Source organism: Bos taurus, chromosome 10 (assembly GCF_002263795.3).
Source record: "Bos taurus isolate L1 Dominette 01449 registration number 42190680 breed Hereford chromosome 10, ARS-UCD2.0, whole genome shotgun sequence".
Lineage (NCBI taxonomy): Eukaryota > Metazoa > Chordata > Mammalia > Artiodactyla > Bovidae > Bos > Bos taurus.
The window spans coordinates 56303578-56328057 of NC_037337.1; the positions used below are offsets into that span (position 1 = coordinate 56303578).

The 24480-nt window shown below is 39.4% G+C and overlaps 1 protein-coding gene across 1 annotated transcript in view; it reads right to left on the bottom strand.

Annotated features, from left to right (window-relative positions):
- UNC13C (unc-13 homolog C) overlaps positions 1-17118 on the bottom strand; it is a 685158-nt gene extending 668040 nt beyond the window's left edge. The window contains 2 exon segments of the mRNA NM_001206460.1: positions 15688-15759; positions 17024-17118. The gene's annotated coding sequence lies outside the window, so the exon portion shown is untranslated.
- Between the last annotated feature and the right edge of the window lie 7362 nt (positions 17119-24480).

Below are 24480 nucleotides of genomic sequence, written 5' to 3' on the forward strand. Positions count from 1 at the left end.
ATCCAGCAGGGATTAGCATCACCTTGTTTGACCTCCTTTAGACTCCAGCACTCCTCCTCTGTGCTCCCCCAATGCCTTGAATGCACATTTGTTATGGTAATTCTTAGAATATAACAGTTATGTGTGTGAAATAGTTATGTGTCTATATCTCAAATGTGATTTGAGGGGGCAGGGGCTATGATCTATTTAACTTTAAATATTCAAATTGCTTGGTATATATTAGACTTACAATATTTGTTGGGCAAATAAATAAATACAAGCACAAATGAATGAATGAACAAGTAACAAGCCCATAAACTCGAAGATGGGTTATAAAGATTCCAAGAAGCCCGAACTAGCTGAACTTGGCCTTAAATGATCCAGATAAAGAAAATCAGTATACGCAGAAGGTAGGCATCACAAACATTCACATCATGTTAAAAATGAAGAAGCACCCACCTCGGAGAGAGATGGGAACTAAAGGAGGATGGATCTGCATGGACAAAATGTAAATAGAATGTGGAAATCTCTGAAACTTAGGTTCAGAAGCTCCATTTGATGAGGGGGCACTAATGGTTTTTGGTTTTCAGCACAGCTTCTGGATGAGGCATATTAGCCATATAAGCATGAGAAAGTCACTTCTATACTGCCTTCACTTGTACATTTTTTTCCTTTTTTTATTCCATATTTTTATTTTCTATTGGAGTATAGTTGTTTTACAATATTGTTTGTTTCTCCAAAATATACGCAGTTCATGCAGCGCAATAACAACAACAACAAAAAAACAACAAATAACCCAACCAAAAAATGGATGGAAAACCTAAACAGACATTTGTCAAAGGAAGACATACAGATGGCCAAGAGGCACATGAAAAGATGCTCAACATCACTGATTTTAAGAAAAACACAGATCAACACTACACTGAGGTTATCCTCACATCAGTTAGAGTAGCCATCATCAAAAAGTCTACAAAAAAATAATTGCTGGAGGGGATGTGGAGAAAAGGGAACCACTTGTACACTGATTAAATTGGAACAAAAATAGTATCTCCTCATGGGATAATTGTAATGAGTTAACACATGTAAAGTTCTTAGAAGAGTATCTAAAACAGTGCAGAGCCCAGTACCTATTAGTTACCATTAGAACTAAGAAGTCTGTTGAAAAGATGAAAGAAGTATTCACAGAAGATTCATCATGTGGTATCTGTTGTGAACATTAAGGTAGATAGAAATGGGAGGCAACCTAGGAACCCTACTCAGTTGGAGGATGACATGAAAAACAAACAAAGAAAAAAATACTAAAAAGAAGCAATTGGAGGGGAAATAGAGAATGCTTTATACCTACATGGTCCAGAGGCAAATATCCAATATAGAAATCTCACCTTCCCAGTTACTGGGTTCTCTTTCTCAACCTCTGTTACAATTTCATTACAAAGCCATAGCTACCTTACCAAGGTTTGTGGTTGTTGTTTTGTTGCTAAGTCACATTTAATGCTTTGTGCAACCCCATGAACTGTAACCCGCTAGGCTCCTCTGTCCATGAGATTTCCCAGGCAAGAACACTGGAGTGGGTTGCCATTTCCTTCTCCAGGGGATCTTCTTGACCCAGAAATCCATCTCACATCTCCTGTATTGCAGACAGATTCTTTATCACTGAGCCACCTGGGAAGCCACTAACGAGGCTGGTGAGTCTCAAATATCACCTGCAGAACTTCCTTCAAGCAAGTGGGCAGGATACAGCAGGAAGCTAACATTAATGAGCACCTTTGTGTTTTAGAAACTTGTGTGTGTATTAGTTGCTCATTCATGTCCAACTCTTTGAGACCACATGGACTGTAGTTCACCAGGCTATAGTCTGTCTATGGAATTCTCCAGGTAAGAATACTGGCAGTGGGTTGCTATTCTTTTCTCCAGGGGATCTTCCCAACCCAGGGATCAAACCTGGGTCTCCTGCATTGCAAGCAGATTCTTTGCCATCTGAGCTTCCAGGGAAGCCCTCAAGATACTTAAACAATCCCAAATAATCCTCACAGAAACTCTCTGAAGAAGACATTATTATGTCCATTTTATAGATGAGGAAACAAGAGGTTCAAAGAGATTAAGAGACAACCAAAATTACACAGCTAGTGAGCAGCACCATGTTATCCTCTCTCTCAATACCTTCCACCAGAGCTTTATGAAAAACAACTGAAGCAAAAAGATATCTTGGTCCTTAGACCTGGGATCAATGAAGCTATCAGCTGCATACAAAGTGAATGTTACCAGTGGTAATGGACACAAGTCCTAAAATGCACCATATACAAACCCACAGATCTACTCTCTTCTCTAAAGTTCTATTTAAAAAAAATTGTTAGTAGCCCAGATCAGGACAAAATCAATATCAGTAAAAGATATGTGGGAGGAGAAGGGGTTGAGGAGGGGTGGGGAGACCAGTCTATCATCATATGCATCATATGATGCTTAACTACTTGAATTCAGAATCTCATATTTACCTTCCAATTGTATTACTTTAATTACATACATGTGTGCATGCTAAGTCACTTCGGTCATGTCTGACTCTGTGCAACCCTATACACTGTAGCCTGCCAGATTCCTCTGTCCAAGGCATTCTCCAGGCAAGAATATTAGAGTGGGTTGCCATGCAACCCTCCTGCAGGGAATCTTTCTGACCCAGTGATTGAACTGTCTCCTGAGGCTCCTGTATTGGCAGGCAGGTTTCTTACCACTATCACCACCTGGGAAGCCCTTTAATTAATTAATCTTACAGGTGGTGCTACTGGTAAAGAACCTGCCTGCCAGTGCAGGAGAGATAAGAGATGCAGGTTTGACCCCTCTGTTGGGAAGATACCCTGGAAGAGAAAAAGGCAGCTCACTCAAGTATTCTTGCCTGGAGAATCCCATGGACAGAGGATCCTGGTGGGCTACAGTCCATAGAGTTGCACAGAGTCAGTCATGACTGAAGAGGCTTAGTATGCATGCACATTATTTTCAGTAATGATGTTTGGGGGTACGATGTAAAGTTTTTGGCAGGAAATCTTTGAGAGAGATTAAAATGCTAGACTATGTTATGAGACATGTTATGAGACACTTAGTAGTAATATTTAATTATTACTTATTATGTTCCAAGCACTGTGTATATAATTTTTTAAAATTTGCCTCACTTCATTTTAATCCCATAATAATTGGGTGAAATTAGTATTATTATTTTCCAGAAAAGGAAGCTGAGGTTTAGAGTTTTCAAGGAAACTTGACTTAGTACATGCAATTAATAAGCAACACAGTCTTGACTCCAGGCCCCAGATTTGGACTGAGAATGTATCAACTCCAAATTGAATATTATGGTCTGATGGGGATTAAAATATTTGTTGCCAGTGTGTTAACAAGTCCATTTTGTAAAAAAGCTATTTAGTATGACCTCAACAGTAGGTGTCCTTGTGGGCTAAAAGAGCTAGTGAACCTTTGAACAGTCAGCAATTTATTACTAAATCATTACCAAAATTAAGTTAAAGTCTTTTCAGATCAATAAACAATTCTAAGTTCCTTATCAAATGCAATAAAATACATGACCTGGGTATCTGAATGCTAACTTGCAAGGGAGAGAAGAGAAAGAGGATGATCTGAGAAAGAGGCCCTACCAGGTTGCCTCCCCAAGTTCTGCCCTCTATTTCAGCATGACTCTTCTCTCTCAGTCCCTGACTCTGAACTGAATCCCCACCTTTGGCCTAGGAACCTCATGGCTTGCCACTTGAGTTTCTGACCTTGTGTTTATTACTACCTGCTTAATCCCTGCTACCAGCCCAATAGGGAAATCTCTTCACTGCTCCTTTGTTGGCATTGATTTTGTGTTAAGCACGCAGGACCCTGTTAGGATGATCATTAATCCCCCACCAGAAGAGAGCAAGAAAACCTCTGTTTCTCATTACAGCACCTCAACTGTAAATTTCCTGTACTATCTGACTGCTGGTTTAAAAGACATTTTCCAAGAATAAGTCAAAGAGAAATATATGAACACAGGTCACCAAATATCTGTTCAACAGTAAATTCTTGGTGATTTGAAAAACAGCTGGCTGGAAGATACTTCCTATGAGGTGGGAAGGAAGAAGGGCTGTTGCAGAGACAGAGCAAAACCTAACCACGTGCAGGGGCAGGTCATCTGAGCCAGAAGGCCCAGTGGAAAGTAGCTCTGACCTGTGTGCTGACCACACAACTCAATGAGCAGGACCCTTAAAGCACGGCAAAGTAACAAGCCAGGGTAGCTGGAGGTGGAAGGGAAAGCTAGTCACACCATTAGCCACAGGGAGCTGATGGGAGGGAACAGCATGTAGCTGGGACAAGGCAGGTGATGAGAAAATAAAAAGATCAGGTTTTAAAAAACCTCCCTTAGAAAGTCTTTATTGGATTTTATACCTGTCTTATATATCTTTCATTTTTGTTGTTTTTATTTTTTAGATTGGCGTATAGTTGCTTTACAATGTTGTGTTAGTTTCTGCTGCACAATGAAGTGAATCAGCTGCACATACACATATATCCCCTCCCTCCTGGACTTCCCTGCTCCCCATCTCACCCATCTAGGTCACCACAGAGCACTGAGCTGAGCTTCCTGTGCCAAAGAAGGGATACAGATGACCAGGAGGCACATGAAAAGATGCTCAACATCACTAATCATTCAGTGCAGTTCAGTTCAGTCGCTCAGTCATGTCCAACTCTTTGCGACCCCATGAATAGCAGCACGCCAGGCCTCCCTGTCCATCACCAACTCCCGGAGTTCACTCAAACTCATGTCCTTTGAGTCGGTGATGCCATCCAGCCATCTCATCCTCTGTCGTCCCCTTCTCCTCCTGCCCCCAATCCCTCCCAGCATCAGAGTCTTTTCCAATGAGTCAACTCTTTGCATGAGGTAGCCAAAGTATTGGAGTTTCAGCTTTAGCATCATTCCTTCCAATGAACACCCAGGATTGATCTCCTTTAGAATGGACTGGTTAGATCTCTTTGCAGTCCAAGGGACTCTCAAGAGTCTTCTCCAACACCACAGTTCAAAAGCATCAATTCTTCGGCCCTCAGCTCTCTTCACAGTCCAACTCTCACATCCATACATGAACACTGGAAAAACCATTGCCTTGACTATACAGACCTTTGTTGGCAAAGTAAGGTCTCTGCTTTTTAAGATGCTATCTAGGTTGGTCCTAACTTTCCTTCCAAGGAGTAAGCGTCTTTTAATTTCATGGCTGCAATCACCATCTGCAGTGATTTTGGAGCCCCCCAAAATAAAGTCTGACACTGTTTCCACTGTTTCCCCATCTATTTCCCATGAAGTGATGGGACCAGATGCCATGATCTTCATTTTCTGAATGTTGAACTTTAAGCCAACTTTTTCACTCTCCTCTTTCACTTTCATCAAGATGCTTTTTAGTTCCTCTTCACTTTATGCCATAATGGTGGTGTCATCTGCATATCTGATATTTCTCCCAGCAATCTTGATTCCAGCTTGTGCTTCTTCCAGCCCAGCATTTCTCATGATGTACTCTGCATGTAAGTTAAATAAGCAGGGTGACAACATACAGCCTTGACGTACTCCTTTTCCTATTTGGAACCAGTCTGTTGTCCCATGTCCAGTTCTAACTGTTCCTTAGAGAAATGCAGATCAAAACGATAAAGAAGTAACACTTCACACCGTCAGAATGGCCATCAAAAAATCTACAAACAATAAATGCTGGAGCGGGTGTGGGAAAAAGGGAAACTTTTTGCACTGTTGGTAGTAATGGATTAATAAATTGATATAGCCACTATGGAGAACAATATGGAGATGCCTTAAGCTAAAAACAGAACCATCATATGTATCTTTTTTATATGAGGGAGTAAAATAATTTTGTGTATATATATATGTATATGTAATTTATGGTCACATGACTGACTATGACAATGAAAATTGCTGAAACACAATAATGCGTGTGAAATGATGTCCCTGAGAACTATTTATTTTTGTGTCTTATGTTAAGATACAAAGGGAAGGGAAGTCACTCAGTCGTGTCTGACTCTTTGCGACCCCATGGACTGTAGACCACCAGGCTCCTCCATCCATGGGATTCTCCAGGAAAGAGTACTGGAGTGGATCGCCATTTCCTTCTCCAGTTAAGATACAAACAAGAAACCAATACATAGAAAATGTTTTCAACAAAAATGAGCAAACTAGAAAGTGATCAAGAGGTTTATCTGAAGCTAATAAATCATTTTTAATAAACAGAAAAACCCATTTCTCCAAGAATGAATGCCAAATGATTCATATCCTCTTTATTCTAGCTAATAAGGTATTTTATGAGTTTTTTTTAATCAAACAATAGCCCATCTACAATTTTTTACTCACCTCCATTGCTGCTACTTTGGGTTAGAAGTCCACAATGACATCTAGTACCAATCATTCTATAAGCACTTTGGAATCTACAAAATACTTTTGTGTGTATCAACTCATAATCTTCTTGATGACCATATAAGGATATTATCCACAGTGTATGGGTATGGATGGTGAGTCTCATAGATGCCAAAGTATTGCCTGGGTCTCAAGACTCCAAACTTGTTCCCTTCACTATAATGTACATTCTCCTTACTCCAGACATTTAATATTATGATAGCTTACTGGCCTCCTAAAGTAATATCTAATACTCCAAACCATCCCTTGAACTAATTTCCATCTTATTTTCCTTAAATATAGCTTTCCCTCTTATTCTCTGGATACAGATAATTTCATACCCTCTACTCCAGGCTTCTTCATGGTGCCATAGATGCACTAGTTTATTCCTCCATTGTCTCTCTCTTTTTATTGGAGTACAGTTGCTGTGTAATGTTGTGTTAGTTTCTGCAATACAGGAAAGTGAAATCAGCTTTATGTATACATGTATCCCTGTTTTTGGATTTCCTTCCCCTTTAGGTGACCACAGAGAATTGAGAAGAGTTCCCTGTGCTATATACTTGGTTCTCAGCTATCTATTTTATGCTGCTAAGTCACTTCAGTCGTGTCCGACTCTGTGCGACCCCAGAGACGGCAGCCCACCAGGCTCCTGTGTCCCTGGGATTCTCCAGGCAAGAACACTGGAGTGGGTTGCCATTTCCTTCTCCAATGCATGAAAGTGAAAAGTGAAAGTGAAGTCACTCAGGTTGTCTACTTGAAAGTTATACAGTCATGTCCAACTCCTAGCGACCCCATGGACTGCAATCTACCAGGCTCCTCCGTCCATGGGATTTTCCAGGCAAGAGTACTGCAGTGGGTTGCCATTGCCTTCTCCGATCTATTTTATACATAGTAACAATAGTGTATGTTTCTCAATCTCAGTCTCTCAATTCATCCCACCTTCCCCCTTTCCCCTTTAGTATCCATATGTTTGTTCTCTACATCTGTGTCTCTAATTTTGCTTTGTAAGTAAGATCATCTGTCAGAGAAGGCAATGGCACCCCACTCCAGTACTCTTGCCTGGAAAATCCCATGGACAGAGAAGCCTGGTAGGCTGCAGTCTAAGGGGTCGCTGAAAGTCGGACATGACTGAGTGACTTCCTACTTTCACTTTCACTTTCATGCATTGGAGAAGGAAATGGCAACCCACTCCAGTGTTCTTGCCTGGAGAATCCCAGGGACGGGGGAGCCTGGTGGGCTGCCGTCTATGGGGTCACACAGAGTCAGACACGACTGAAGCAACACAGCAGCAGAAGCAGCAGCAGCAGCAGACCATCTGTATTATTCTGGTCCTCTAGCTAATCTGGCTTCAGAAAGACATCAAGAACTAATTGTTTTCATAATAGTTTCTTTATCTTCTCTTTTTCATATATTCTGAATCATGATCTTTAGTCTTTCATTATTCTTCTAAACTATTTATCAAATACTCTTGTACATGTTTTTTCCATTTTCAAAATGCTTATTAAATGCCATATTCTGTCGACTCCTTTGTAGAGATTACTACATTAAAGTTTGTTTATAATATCTGCAGTGGGTAATGTTATTGATCCCCATTTTACAGATGAAGAAACTGAGAACCCAAGTAACTGACCCAAGGACACACAGCTGGGAAGTGACACAGGTAGAAATGCAACCCACACTGACTGGCTTCAGAGTCCTTTCTCATAAATACTAAGATCTACTTCCCGTGAGAACCAACCCTAAGGAAAAAAGTGGTCACCTATGTAATACATTTGAAGAATTCCTGCCTCAAGAAGCTATGTCACTTTTATTTTAGATTTGGTCTTTGTTGAAATGCAAATCTCACCAAGGGGCTCTTACGTTTTAAGGCATGTAAGTCACTTTGTGTCTTGGTATAAAAGATTTATGAATACATTCCTCAAGAGCAGGAGGGAAAAACAGAGAGAACACAGAAAAGCATGAGATTGGGGAGAATTTCCCATCAAAAGGAGATAAGAGGTAGAAAAGGGCAGATATGAGCCACTAGGCAGCCTTGAATAAGCCTGGCCCACTGACTGTCTTGGCCATGGCCTGGCCCTGTTCCCAGCTACAGACACTCCTCTGGAGAGTAAGTCTTTGCAACTTTTTTTTTTCCCCAGTCTTCGTAACTTCTGCCCACTGATGTGGACAGTAGGCAGAGCTCAGGTACACTGGCTACAGATGAGCAACTTAGAATGACAGACACTCCTCTGGAGAGTAAGTCTTTGCAACTTTTTTTTTCCCCCAGTCTTCGTAACTTCTGCCCACTGATGTGGACAGTAGGCAGAGCACAGGTACACTGGCTACCAATGAGCAACTTAGAATGATGTCATTTCAGAGACATATTGCTTTAGTTTACCTGGATTTTATCCTCAGATTCCACCACCACCTCTATTTTCCCCAACTAAAGCAGACATAGAAATTCAATGAATATAACTGATCAAAGCCGAGCCTCTTTGGTTGAATTAAAGAAGCGGTGCTGGAGGCTCACTTTACCTGCTGCTTCCACACTAGCTACTGCCCATACAGACCCTCTACAGGTACCGGGGCTTGGAGAGTACAGTTCAAACCGCACTCATCCTCAAATTGTGCACAACATGAAATGAAAACCTAAAAGGGTCAAAACCCTTGCCTGAGTTCAAACAGCAGAGCTGGAGCAAAAATACAGGTCTCCTGCCCCAGCTTCACTGCTTTGCCTGCCTGTGCTGCACTGCCTTCTTCTAAGGCAATCCATCCAAGGATTTGGCATCTTCCTACCATGGCAACATTCTCAGAAGCAGCAATCACATGTATGCCTGTGGCGGATTCATTTTGATATTTAGCAAAACTAATACAATTATGTAAAGTTTAAAAATAAAATAAAATTAAAAAAAATAATAATAATAAATCCATCTTTAAGTGATTTGACTTTGACCTTGATTCTCTATGGTCAACATCAGTAATTTTCTGGAGCTAGAAAGTCTTTTGATATTAAGAGAGCTTTCTGTAAGAAAATATCATGAGCACTTTCATCATGTATTGGAATTCTTACTATCACATAAGCTGTATAAAGGAAGGTGACTGAGGAAAAACAGCATCCTGGAGCAAAAGTTTCCACTAATTCTAATGTTTCCCATGTCTCTGTCCTACTAGGTTGCTTGGAGACACACTACCAGCCTAGTGACCTGTGATAAGGCAGGGGCCCAAGTCCCTGTAAGAGCAAATTACGTGCCCCTGCCTGAGCTTCCCAAGCACTTTTTTGCTGTTTTCATCCTAATAGAAAATGATTACTCTGTCTTCAATATTTTAAAATGATTAATCCTTAAATCCTCATAAGGTAAAATATTATTCTTATTCTAAAAATGGGCTTCCCTGGTGGTTCGGTCAGTAAAGAATCTGCCTGCATTGCAGAAGACCTGGGTTTAATCCCTAGGTTAGGAAGATCCCCCTGGAGGAGGACATGGCAACCCACTCCAGTGTTCTTGCCTAGAGAATTCCCATGGACAGAGGAGCCTGGCGGGCTGCAGTCCATGGGGTAGCAAAGAGTCGGACACAACTGAGCAACTAAGCACACACATTCTAAAAGCAAGAAAACTGAGACTCAGAGACCCTAAGTAAGTAACTTATGACTTACTCAAGTGATGGGAGTAGAATTTAAATATAAGTGTGGCTCCCAAACCATACACAGCACACAGTTCAAATAAGATGACCACGGTTCTATCAGGGAGCACTTCCATCTTTGGTGAATACAAGGCATATTCCATTTGGTGCCCAGGTGAGCTCCAACATATACTATTTGTTACATTAGGGGAGGGGCATGGGTTGGAGGCTTAAGCCAGACCAAGTGGTCTACTGTGAATCCTGGCTCTCTGTATACAGTGAGCAAACTGCTTAACTTCTCTGTTCCTAAGTTTCCTCGTCTGACAAATGAGATAATAACAGTACCAACTCCTTCATATTGCTGTAAGGATTAAATGAGAGATCATGAGAGGAGTGCCTGGAACCACAGAAGTACTCAAAAATGTTAGATATTATTTATGTTTTTAATACATAACAATAAGCTTGTGATCTGATCAGATCTTTCTTCTATCCCCATGCCCTTCCTGACTATAAGACAGAAAAGAGAGTCCTAATGTAACACGGCTCCTCTTTTGCACCCATTTAGACTAGAGCAATGGAGAAGGCAATGGCACCCCACTCCAGTACTCTTGCCTAGAGAATCCATGGACAGAGGAGCCTGGTAGGCTGCAGTCCATGGAGTCACTAAGAGTCAGACATGACTGAGTGACTTCACTTTCACTTTTCACTTTCATGCATTGGAGAAGGAAATGGCAATCCACTCCAGTGTTCTTGCCTGGAGAATCCGAGGGGCGGGGAAGCCTGGTGGGCTGCCGTCTATGGGGTCGCATAGAGTTGGACACGACTGAAGCGACTTAGCAGCAGCAGCAGCAGACTAGAGCAAACTGCCCAATGTTTTTCAGGAGAGGGTAAGAATCATACCAACTCTGAGGCCTTGTGAGGAAGATAAAAATGTGTTGTGTTATATATAGTTTAAAATCATTTCTTTTAAAATGTTACATACTCTAAAGGAGTGGATAAAAACTCATAATAATGATTTTATAGTATTTTATTGATTTTAAGACAAACATATTTTAACATTTCTGAAACTGGGATTGGGACCACAGAGATTTCACATTCCTTGCATATAAACCAGGAATTATACTATCTATGTCCTAGGGGTGTTTGCAAGATATGTGCGATGATGTGATAATGAGAGTGAACACATCTGTCACATTTCTTGGTGGGGCATAGTGTCTGGTTTCATTAATATCCACTTTCTTCCTTATCATTCCCTCCCTTACTCCAACAAAATGTTCTTTAAGCCAAAACTCATGAAGCCAGCCAGAGTAACTTAAATTCCCTACTTGGCAAGTTGGATTCTAGATCCAGGTCAAGCAGTACCACTCTGCAGAAGTCTCTCTGATGACCCAGGTAGGAATTAATGTGCCCCTTCATCTGTGTCATGGGCTCACATGAACACCACTGATACACTACACTACACTGTGTTACATGTCTTATTGCAATAGCATGAGGTAATATAACCTCTCATTTTTGCATCTATCTTCCCTAATGGAATGTATAAGGGTACCCAACATTTAATAGTTGTTTAATTTTTATTGGGAAAAAAGCAATAAAAAATGTACCAATATTTGATGAACTATTACTAATCTGTTCAACCATAAACAGAATTTGACCTAAATGTTAGTACGGTGGCAGGGAAATGGATTTATCCTGTTCTTAATACAAATTTAATACCCTCCTGGCTGAAGTAATTATTACACATTCTATAAAAGCAAGGTTCAAATTTATTATATATTATTGTATTTCTCCAAGAGTTGCTTTAATATTTCAACCACAAATATGCCTCATGCTAAAATTACATTGAATATATCTATAACAAGAAATTATGAGTATTGCTGGCAAATTGGTACATTGATTAGATGTCCACATGTCTAATTAATGAAATCTAAAGAGCTCTGAACCTTGAGTGTCTCAATTAAATATCTGTTCACAAAGTATTCTTTATAGATGATTACACACTTGCTAGCTTATTTTGCTCATTTTATTGCTTTTGATCTATAATGGCAAGAGCATATCCTTCAAAGCAACACAAAGGGTTAGTAATCAGTGATGATTTCATACTGATTTCTAACTGGTCAATGTATGCACGCATGCTAAGTTGCTGTGTGTCCGACTCTTTGCGACCCTATGGACTGTAGCCCACTAGGTTCTTCTGTCCATGGGATTTTCCAGGCAAGAAAGCTGGCCAATAGGGGTAAGGGAATGTGTTCTATAACATTAAATATCAGGAAATGCAAATTAAAAACCAAAAATGAGATACCATTTCATTTCATGCAGATGAGAATGGATAAAATTTTAAAAGACTGGTTACATACCAAATTCAAGAGAAGATGAAAAGTAACTAGAATTTGTATGCATTAAAGAAGATAATGTTAAAGAATATAATCACTTTAAGAACTATCTGGTAGTTTCTGGTAGACTTAAACCGACACTTATACTAAGGTCTAGCAATTACATTCCTAAGTATTTATGCAGGAGAAATTAAGACATATTTTTTCAAACTAACTTGTATAAGAATTTCTGTGCAGCCTTATTAATAATGGCAAAAAGGTGGGAAAATGTCCATCAGGAGGAGAAAGTATATACAAATTATAGTATATTGAAACAATGGAGCACTAAACAACAATAAAAAATGAACCACTATTACATACAAATCTTAAAACATGATGGGCAAGGAAGGCAGACACAAAACAGTAAATGCTTTCTGATTCCATTCATATAAAGTTCAAAGCAAGACTAATCTATGATAACATAAATCTGAAAAGTTGTTGCCTGTGAAGCATGGGAATTGACTTGAAAGTGACATAATAAAACCTTTGGGGTGATGGAAATGTTCTGTATCTTACTTGGGATAGTACGTATGTTCATTTTTTTGTATGTGTGTGTGTGTTTTGTTGCTCATTCATGTCTGACTCTTTGCAGCCCCATAGACTGTAGCCTGCCAGGCTCCTCTGCCCATGGAATTTTCCGGGCAAGAATACTGGAGCAGGTTGCCATTTCCTATTCCAGGGGATCTTCCCACTCAAGGATTGAACATGTGTCTCCTGCATCTCCTGCATCGCAGGCAGATTCTATACCACTGTACTACTAGCGCCACCTGGGAAGTCCAAATTATAAACCTGAAATCTGTGTATTTTACTGCTTACAAATCTCATTCTAGGAAAAAATATAGCAGGTACTTTGATGATGGAAATTACACTTGAGAGTCAATTTCCTGGAATGGTGAAAACCTGTTTAATTGATTTCAGTATGAAAATTAGCATTTTTTTAGTTTCCCCAGTTAGAGCGTGCAATGCTGAAAAAGGCAGTTGGGTTGTATACTCAAAGACGTAAATGTATAAACAGAAAGACATCCTGTTTAGGGAAGAAAAGGTTCTTTGACATCCAGTCTCATCACAAAGGCCAGACCTCGATTCTCGTATCTGCTTGGAAATGTAGCAGACACAGATGCCTCCTTGACTGAAGGCAGACTGAAGTTATCCACAGGTTTAATGTCACCCAATTGGAACAACTACAATAAGTATTCAGAGAGAGATTAATTTCAGCATTGTATGTTCACTGCACATCTTGTGGATATGAGAATGTCTTCTTTCCAAAGGTCATATCTCCTCCTGTGCTCCTGATTGCATCATCTCTCACCACCTCTAGAATCATGCTCCAGCAATTATCTCTTCCCTGGCTTCTATCTTAATTCTCTTTCTCTCTACTGGGTTTATTCAACCTAAGCAATAAGCATGTTTATATCCTACCCGATTGTAAATAAAAAACATACAAAAGAGACTTCAGCTTTCCTTCAGTGTTGTTACCCCCTCAGGCTACTGCACCTTTCACCTAACTCAGGAGTTCTGATCTTTACTTCCTCATGAGTCAGTCACTTCAGTCACTTCAGTTGAAGTCAGTTACTTCAACCTCCTGCTGTCCGAATTTCAGCCTCAGAACTCTACTAAAATTTCTCTTTAATTGGGCACATTTGTACCAAATGTTAATATTCCCTAACTTATCTGCTGCATCTGAAACCAATAACCACTCAGCCTTTCTTTCGTCATTCTCTACACCTCCATGACAACACAGCCTCTCTCTGGACGTGGTATTTTGGCCAGAGTGGTTACATGATGGAAACTGGGCCAATTAGTTTTTATATCTTGGGAACTGGGAGTTGGAACATGGAGATTTTGTCAGATCCTTTCAGGCATTTCAACAAGAAAGTGACAATGTTGTGACCTGAGCAATCAACTTTTGATCTTTGGGAAAACTGAGCAGTGAAAACATACTTTCAGAAAAAGAAAAGCATGAACACAGGGTGTCAAAAGCAGAAATAAGAGACCACAGGGCCACAGAAGAAGCAGATCCTGTTTCTGATTATTCTCTAGGCCTGGGTCTAGGGCCAGTGAATTTTGTCTAAGGGATGATGAGACACCAGCAGAGGTAAGTGTCAGTGTCCTTCCTTACCAAGAGGCCCTAACAAGGTCCTTTGCTGGCCTCTCATCCTCTTTTCAGATTTCTTTTATTCTTTTTTCTCTAACTTTCTCTAACCAAATCAGTATGTCTGCACCTAGCTTCTCATCTTTGCATTAATTCCTATTTGCTAATTCCATTCAGTTTGGTCTGAATAACTATTAACATCTCCCATTCAGTATTTGAATTCAATAGTCAATATATTCAAATTTGTATTCATTCATGAAATACAAAGTTCTTTAAATTTCTCATACAATACTAATTAGCAAAACCAGCATTCTCTTAGGTATGCGGACTAGAACTCTAGGTTCAGCTTTAATCCCTCTATTTACTTGCTCCAAACTTCTACCTGGTTCTAAATTTTATGGTCCTAAACTTGACTATTTCTCTCATTTGCCAGGCCGCCTTTCATTCCAGGACTTAACTGCCTTGGTTCAGGCCTTCATGCATGTTCACTTGAGGTCATTACCTTTTTTAGAAAACAAAAATCCACAAAAAATTAAATATTTCCATGGAGGTAGTAAAATTTCTCGTCACTGTACTCTACACATTAAAGGACATATATAAACACATGTTTGCATAATCCTCACCACAGACTTTTGCACTTAACTACTGATAAGACTTCTCAGCTGTTCTTCTCACCTCGCTGATTATACATAACTCTAGATGTGTCCTTATTCTGTAGTAAAACAGAATTTAAAATTTTAATGAATGCTGTCCAATGTGCCAACAGACCAAAACTTCGATGCTTACATAATTAATATCCTCCCTCCCTTCCCCTTTGAGAGTGTTAGGTCCAAAGCAATTCTCCTCATTCAGTGGAACTTGATTTGATTTTAACTCTTGGGTGAAAGTCAATTATTTACGCTTTAGAGCATGGAAGCAAAATGGGTGTGGCACTTAAAAGTAAAGTTAAAATTAGTGTCTCATAAATACAGCTGAAATTTCATCCTTTTCCTATATCACAGGGTACTTTTAAAGCAAATCTATAAAGAAATTATTTTAAACTACCTAAGAGCAAGACATATTTCAACTTTTTTGGCAAAAATAGAGCACATTCCATATAATGATTGGCAATATATGGTCCCAATAAAGGATTTAACATAAGTTCAGTACTTTAAAAGTTTCTTATATTTTGTATTATGGAATACTAAATTATACATGGAAAGTCTCTTTAGTTTAAAACATGCTTAGCATCAGCCAGCTCTTACCTCAAAGAGCATCTGGGAATAAATCCTCACCCAAGAAGCAGTTGGTAACTTGAACTATGGCAAGCCTAGGTGCTGGTGTAATTGAAATAAGAAAATAGGAAGAAATTACAAAGGAAATACAAATTTTTTTTTTTTGTATCTCAAATAACCACAGACATAACAATATACAATGCCTCTCCAAATTCAAGTTTTCAAAAGCCCCTGCTCACAAATGATGGTAAGCTTTCCTGCCTCCCATAAAATTACACTAAGATTCAGTCTCTGGTTGTATCCTGTGTTTACCTGGCCCACTAACTCAGTCTGGACCCTTCACTTAGGACTTGATAACAGCCAGAAAGAAAATTAGAGAGACAATCTTTGACACTCAGGAACCACAATCTGCTAATTTTTAATACATTTAAAAATATTATCTAAAATAATTTAAATAAAATTAGTAGTGTGAAAGCCTTCTGAGTAAACTTCTGTGTCATAGAAAAGAAGGACATAGAAGGGGTTTCCCAGAGTGCTTACTGTTCCTTGATATTAAAATCAAAGTAACTAAGACCATAACATTTGCATTCCAACCTCCCATCCAAGTCCTCTCTCAGCATTAAAGGAAAGATTCTGTATGGCATAGCTGTGGTGTGCCACACAAACATCTGCTCCAAGACAAAGTCATTCATTCATGCAGTTGACAAAGGCACATAGCTGAGTCACTCTCTGAGAATGGCGGAGGCCAAGGGGTTATTCTCCCTTCTCTGGATCAGCCCACATGCAATGACTCATTGATGGGGGTTCCCAAATGCCTAGCCCTCTTGCTTTAACACAGGGGCCATCCTAGTATCAGAGGCCTAGGATTGGCTGAGGTCTCTGTTGCAAATACATTATGGCTCAGCTTCTTCCAAAAGAAGCTCTGCACATATATCTCTGTTTCATAATGTGTTTCCCAGGAAACCTGACTTAAGAAAGTTGTTATCAAGGGAGCACTGAAGAAGTGACTCTAAAATGAGATCTTTTATCTAAATCCTCTCTGTTGGACTGGCAACGAGGACCCAATCACTGATGCCATGTCAAAAACTGATGGCCTGTGGTATACTGTAACAGAACAATTGTTAACACATTCACTTTTAGTGGGGGACCAATGTGTGAATACCACTGGAAGGAAAGAACTTGCATGTACTACATTGAGGTATTAGAGGTTGGGAGAGAAAGTGATTAGAGCCATGGAATGGAATAGCTACTGAAGCCTCTTAATACAATGGAGAAAAGACATTGAAAGGCTTAAAGTGATGCTACCAATTTAAAACTAGAGGTAACAACAGCAGACATCTATGTCATTAGATAAAGAAATTCTCACCTCTTGCAGCAGATGCAGAAAAAGTTGAGCATCAGACCCAGGAATTGATCATAAGTGTGGCAGAGCTCCAGAGAAGGTTTAACTCTCAATTTAGACAGGTTGCCTGTGCCAAGATTGGGGCCTTAATTGAGAAAAAAAAATGGGACTGTGAGTCATGTGAAAAAAAGTGGGACTGGGGACATCTGGGTTAATTCACTGGAAACTCTTTAATCCTCAGATTTCCCTGAATCCTCTGACAAAAAGTGGCTCTCCCCTGTCAGAAGCTAGTGCTGCAGTCTTGCTTGAAAACGTGCAAGAAAATGTGTGCACCCTCTGACAAGACCTACCAAAAGCATTCCCATGGACCCCCAGACCAATAACTAGGAAAAAGAAACAACATAAGCCAGCTAAACAAAAGAGCCTGTAAAGGGAGGAAAAAGACTATGTGTTGAAGGAACGGAAGAACCTCAGCAACATACATGCACCAATAGGAGCGTATAGGAACTGACAGAGTACGTATGAACTGGATTCTGTGAGTACTAGATCAATGTGGATGTATATAAAGTTAGATAGGGAAGACTGGATTGCTATTGAACCAGCCTTCCTTAGTGCATGGACAGGTTATCTAATGTGTGGGTATCTCAACATGTGGGTATTCCATGAAAATGGACAGTTGGTACACCATCCCACTCAATATAGCACTGAAAGACATCAGAGAGGGAAAAATCTTTCCAATGGGTAGAATTTAATTTTTTTTACCTTTTTAAAAAGTCTTTACTTTTTATTATTTTTTTTTTTTACCACAGACTGTCATTGTCACTTTTATTTTGAAAAATTTTTCCTTGTCATTTTCTTACTAAAGAACACATGTCCCTGAGTAAGTCACTTCATTTTTCTTTTTTTTTATTATAAATTTATTTATTTTAATCGGAGGCTAATTACTTTACAATATTGTATTGGTTTTGCCATACATCAACATGAATCTGCCACGGCTATACACGTGTTCCCCATCCTGCAGCCCCCTCCCACCTCCCTCCCTGTACCATCCCTCTGGGTCATCCCAGTGCACCAGCCCCAAGCATCCTGTATCATGCATCGAACCTGGACTGGTGATTCGTTTCTTATATTATATTATATACGTTTCAATGCCATTCTCCCATATCATCCTTCCCTCACCCTCTCCCACAGAGTCCAAAAGACTGTTCTATACATCTGTGTCTCTTTTGTTATCTCGCATACAGGGTTATCATTACCATCTTTCTAAATTCTGTATATATGCATTAGTATACTGTATTGGTGTTTTTCTTTCTGGCTTACTTCACTCTGTATAATTGGCTCCAGTTTCATCCACCTCATTAGAACTGATTCAAATGTATTCTTTTTAATGGCTGAGTAATATTCCATTGTGCATATGTACCATTGCTTTCTTATCCATTCATCTGCTGATGGACATCTAGGTTGCTTCCATGCCCTGGCTATTATAAACAGTGCTGCGATAAACATTGGGGTACACATGTCTCTTTCAATTCTGGTTTCCTTGGTGTGTATGCCCAGCAGTGGGATTCCTGGGTCATAAGGCAGTTCTATTTCCAGTTTTTTAAGGACTCTCCACACTGTTCTCCATAGTGGCTGTACTAGTTTGCATTCCCACCAAGAGTGTAAGAGGGTTCCCTTTTCTCCACACCCTCTCCAGCATTTATTGCTTGTAGACTTTTGGATAGCAGCCATTCTCACTGGCGTGAAATGGTACCTCATTGTGGTTTTGATTTGCATTTCTCTGATAATGAGTGGTGTTGAGCATCTTTTCATGTGTTTATTATCCATTTGTATGTCTTCTTTGGAGAAATGTCTGTTTAGTTCTTTGGCCCATTTTTTGATTGGGTTGTTTATTTTTCTGGAATTGAGCTGCAGGAGTTGCTTGTATATTTTTGAGATTAGTTGTTTGTCAGTTGCTTCATTTGCTATTATTTTCTCTCATTCTGAAGGCTGTCTTTTCACCTTGCTTATAGTTTCCTTTGTTGTGCAGAAGCTTTTCATTTTAATTAGGTCCCTTTTGTTTATTTTTGCTTTTATTTCCAGTATTCTGGGAGGTGGGTCATAGAGGATCCTGCTGTGATTTATTTCGGAGAGTGTTTTGCCTATGCTGTCCTCTAGGAGTTTTATTATTTCTGGTCTTATGTTTAGATCTTTAATCCATTTTGAGTGTATTTTTGTGTATGGTGTTAGAAAGTGTTCTACTTTTATTCTTTTACAAGTGGTTGACCAGTTTTCCCAGCACCACTTGTTAAAGAGATTGTCTTTTTTCCATTGTATATTCTTGCCTCCTTTGTCAAAGATAAGATGTCCATAGGTGTGTGGGTTTATTTCTGGGCTTTCTATTTTGTTCCATTGATCTATATTTCTGTCTTTGTGCCAGTACCATACTGTCTTGATGACTGTGGCTTTGTAGTAGAGCCTGAAGTCAGGCAGGTTGATTCCTCCAGTTCCATCTTCTTTCTCAAGATTGCTTTGGCTATTCGAGGTTTTTTGTATTTCCATACAAATTGTGAAATTATTTGTTCTAGCTTTGTGAAAAATACTGTTGGTAGCTTGATAGGGATTGCACTGAATCTATAGATTGCTTTGGGTAGTATACTCATTTTCACTATATTGATTCTTCCAATCCATGAACATGGTATATTTCTCCATCTATTAGTGTCCTCTTTGATTTCCTTCACCAGTGTTTTATAGTTTTCTATATATAGGTCTTTAGTTTCTTTAGGTAGATATATTCCTAAGTATTTTATTCTTTTCATTGAAATGGTGAATGGAATTGATTCCTTAATTTCTCTTTCTATTTTTTCATTATTAGTGTATAGGAATGCAAGGGATTTCTGTGTGTTGATTTTATATCCTGCAACTTGGAGAGATCACAGCAGATAACACAGAAATACAAAAGATCATAAGAGACTACTATCAGCAGTTATATGCCAATAAAATGGACAACTTGGAAGAAATGGACAAATTCTTAGAAAAGTACAACTTTCCAAAACTGAACCAGGAAGAAATAGAAAATCTTAACTGACCCATCACAAGCACAGAAATTGAAACTGTAATCAGAAATCTTCCAGCAAACAAAAGCCCAGGTCCAAATGGCCTCACCACTGAATTCTACCAAAAAATATAGAGAAGAGCTAACACCTATCCTACTCAAACTCTTCCAGAAAATTGCAGAGGAAGGTAAACTTCCAAACTCATTCTATGAGGCCACCATCACCCTAATACCAAAACCTGACAAAGATGCCATCAAAAAAGAAAAATACAGGCCAATATCACTGATGAACATAGATGCAAAAATCCTTAACAAAATTCTAGCAATCAGAATCCAACAACACATTAAAAAGATCATACACCATGACCAAGTGGGCTTTATCCCAGGGATGCAAGGATACTTCAATATCCACAAATCAATCAATGTAATACACCACATTAACAAATTGAAAAATAAAAGCCATATGATTATCTCAATAGATGCAGAGAAAGCCTTTGACAAAATTCAACATCCATTTATGATAAAAACCCTCCAGAAAGCAGGAATAGAAGGAACATACCTCAACATAATAAAAGCTATATGTGACAAACCCACAGCAAACATTATCCTCAGTGGTGAAAAATTGAAAGCATTTCCCCTAAAGTCGGGAACAAGACAAGGGTGCCCACTTTCACCACTACTATCCAATGGGTAGAATTTGGGGCAAGTTACCTGATCATTCACTTTGCATGCAAAGAGAAGTGGCCCATGGTAAAAATATACATGGACTCATGAACAGTGGTGAACCACTTGCCTAACTTCTCAGGAGCCTGCAAGAAGAAAAATTGGAACATCACAGTCAAAGAGACTATAGAGGAGAAATGTGGATGGTTTGAAAGAAAGAGTTCAAAATGTGAAATATAGTGTGTTGCATGTTAAGGTCCACCAGATAGTATGCACCATGGAAGTAGCAACGAATAACCAAGCAAACAATGATGATCAGCTGTGGCTGAAATAGAGATTATGTATGAATTCAAAAGCCTGGGCTCCTGTTAATCAAGGCTGAGCAGGATACTGCTGCTGCTGAATGCCCAACACACCAGCAACAGAGATCAATGCTGAGCACCTAATAACAACAACATCTTTCAAGAAGATCGACCAGCCACTTGGTAGCAATTGATTACACTGAACCTCTACTCTGGGAAGGGCACTGCTTCAGTTTAACTGGAATCAACACAACTCCAGATATAAGTGTGCCTTTTCCACACACATAATTTCATCTTTGATCAAGGGTATTACCTTACAGTAGTGTTTGTGCAGCAGCAGGGTCCTCACCAAGGACTCTTGTTCCATGACACACCACATCCAAACCCAGAAACTTCCAGATTAATAATTTCAATAATAAAAGCCTTTGAAAACACATTTGAAATGCAAACTTAGAAATGACACCCTGATGGGATGGGATACCGTACTGCAGAATGTAGTATACATTCTAAATCCATGACCATCACATGGTATTGTGTCCCCAGTAGATAGAACACAGCAGTCTAGAAACCAAGGAGCGTCCCTGCTTATTACCTCTCTCAATGTCTCAGATGGAACATCTGTACTTTGCATCCCCACAACTTAGCTTCTCCTGCTTATAGAGTATCTGACTCCCAGGGGGGCCCTGCTACTACTGGGACACAGTGAAGAACTAAGAAGCTTTAAGATACGGTTTCCATTCCATCTCTTAAACCTATGGCAGGAAGAATTGACTCTGATCATTAGGAGAACGTAGGGCTGAAATTACACTATGTGGACAAGGAGGAACAGATCTGGCACCCATAAGCGACTGAGGAAAATCTTCACAATTACCTGCCAGATTTGATGGTGAATGGATAAGAATGGCAAAATGACTGAGATCTCAGGTCACTCAGGGATGTAATCTGGGTCACCACAGGAGGTATGACAGCTAGACCAGGAGAAGTGCTAGCCATCAGGTAGGAGACATATAAAATGCTATATATAGGAGGAAGGTAATATGTTGTGGTCTTGAGAGCAATTGCAATTACAAGGGCTCCAGCTCATTCCAATAACTTTCTTGTAAGTTTCCACAGGAAAAGAGATCAGCAAGCTATCCCAGATGGTGAACTTGAGAAATGAAGCACGAGTGTTTGCGTGACACACAGGGCAGACTATAATGGATGTCAGAGTGTGATGACTTCAGGATCAAGGAACAAATCCAGAGTCAAGCCCTGGAATGGCCCTTAGTTCCTGGACTGACACAGACATCAGTTCACAGATTTCCACATTGTCCCAGAATGTGCCCTAGTTGTGATCTTCAGGTTAAGTGACTCCAGGTCTACAAAATATGTTTATTGTCACAATATAATATCATATGTAGCACAGACAGGTAACAGGTAGCAAATATCAATAATAGTATTGCAGTTGCCATTTTATATTTGCTTGCTCTGTTCTAGGAGCTATGTTGAGTATTTTAAAAAGTACCATGCTAAATCATTGAAACAATTCTCTAAAAATATATTAACTATTCCTGCTATAGAGAGGAGAAAACCATGGCCTGGCACAATTCAGCATCCTGCCTAACACCACAAGTCTAAAAAGTGGTAGTGCCTACATTTGAGTACAAAATAGGAAACGCCAAAGCTTTCACGTTGCAACACGTTGTTATATAGATAACTGGAAACTATAAAAAGTACATACTTTTGTTACGGAAAACATAATTTGAATTTAAACTGCCTGATTTGAATCAGTTCTAATGAGGTAGATGAAACTGGAGCTGATTATACAGAGTAAAGTAAGCCAGAAAGAAAAACACCAATACAGTATACTATGCATATATATGGAATTTAGAAAGATGGTAACGATAACCCTGTATGTGAGACAGTAAAAAAGAGACAAAGATGTATAGAACAGTCTTTTGGACTCTGTGGGGGGAGGGGGATGATTTGGGAGAATGGCATTGAAACATGTATAATATCATATAAGAAACGAATCACCAGTCCAGGTTCGATGCAGGATACAGGATGCTTGGGGCTGGGATGCACTGGGATGACCCAGAGGGATGGTATAGGGAGGGAGGTGGGAGAGGGGTTCAGGATTGGGAACACGTGTACACCCATGGTGGATTCATGTTGATGTATGGCAAAACCAATACAATATTGTAAAGTAATTAGCCTCTAATTAAAATAAACAAATTTTAAAAAATAAAATAAACTGCCTGATTGTCTATTTAAATATACTACTGAATGCACTAAATATAAATGTAATAAATATTCTACTGAAAACGCCTTGTACTGATATATTGTACAGAATTTAAGGAATTAATTATTGATGGATCTTTATTAGAAACTGCATCTCCAAGGCAGATTCTTCAAGTCCCAGCTGTGTCCAAATATGGAACACTATTCTAAATCAAATATTTCCTAGCAGCTGATGAAGTTCTCAGTCAGTTGGTCTGAGCCTTGGAACTGAGGGGCACAGAAAAGCCTAGCCCGACATATACAAAGCTTGTGAAGTGTATGTATTCAGTTACCAGCTACTTGGCCTCATCTTTGTTTACCTTTTCTGCTGCATTTTCTCAAGGCCTCCTGCAAGTATTCAATTACTCAGGTCTTACCTGACCTACCACAATTTTCAGGAAAGAATCTAATGACTACAGATGTTAAAAACTGATGCTATGTAAATTATTTATTTTTCTTAGATATTTGGAAGAATTTTAGACTAACAAAGCATCAGCATCCTGGAGTAGAAGGATAAAGGTTATATTGTTTTCGTTTCTCAAACATAAAACATCATGGCCCTGAAATCTTACCAAATAAATAGAAAATAATTTACTACTTCCAACACATCTAATATTTTTTCCTTTAAAATATTTGTGTATTGGTCATGTTCAACTTGAATCATTTACACAATAAAAAGAAAACTATGAAGAAAACATAATTTTTGGAAGAGGGTATGAAATAAGAAAGATATGTGCATATATCACTATTGAAAGATTTTAAAAATAAAAGATTTAAAATTTTATTACATAACACTTAGGTAGGCCTCCAATAAATCCTTTATAAACAAATATTGAATATCTCACTGAAGCTAGAGTTCTGTCACCACTTTTTTGGCCAGCAGAAGGCTTGGCGGTCCCTGTCCTCTTGCTCTATATTTAATCTTCCTAACCTTTTGTTTGGAGAAGGCAATGGCACCCCACTCCAGTACTCTTGCCTGGAAAATCCCATGAGCGGAGGAGCCTGGTAGGCTGCAGTCCATGGGGTCGCTAAGAGTTGGATACGACTGAGTGACTTCACTTTCACTTTTCCCTTTCATGCATTGGAAAAGGAAATGGCAACCCACTCCAGTGTTCTTGCCTGGAGAATCCCAGGGACAGGGGAGCCTGGTGGCCTGCCGTCTCTGGGGTCACACAGAGTCAGACACAACTGAAGTGACTTAGCAGTAATCTTTTGTTGGGTTC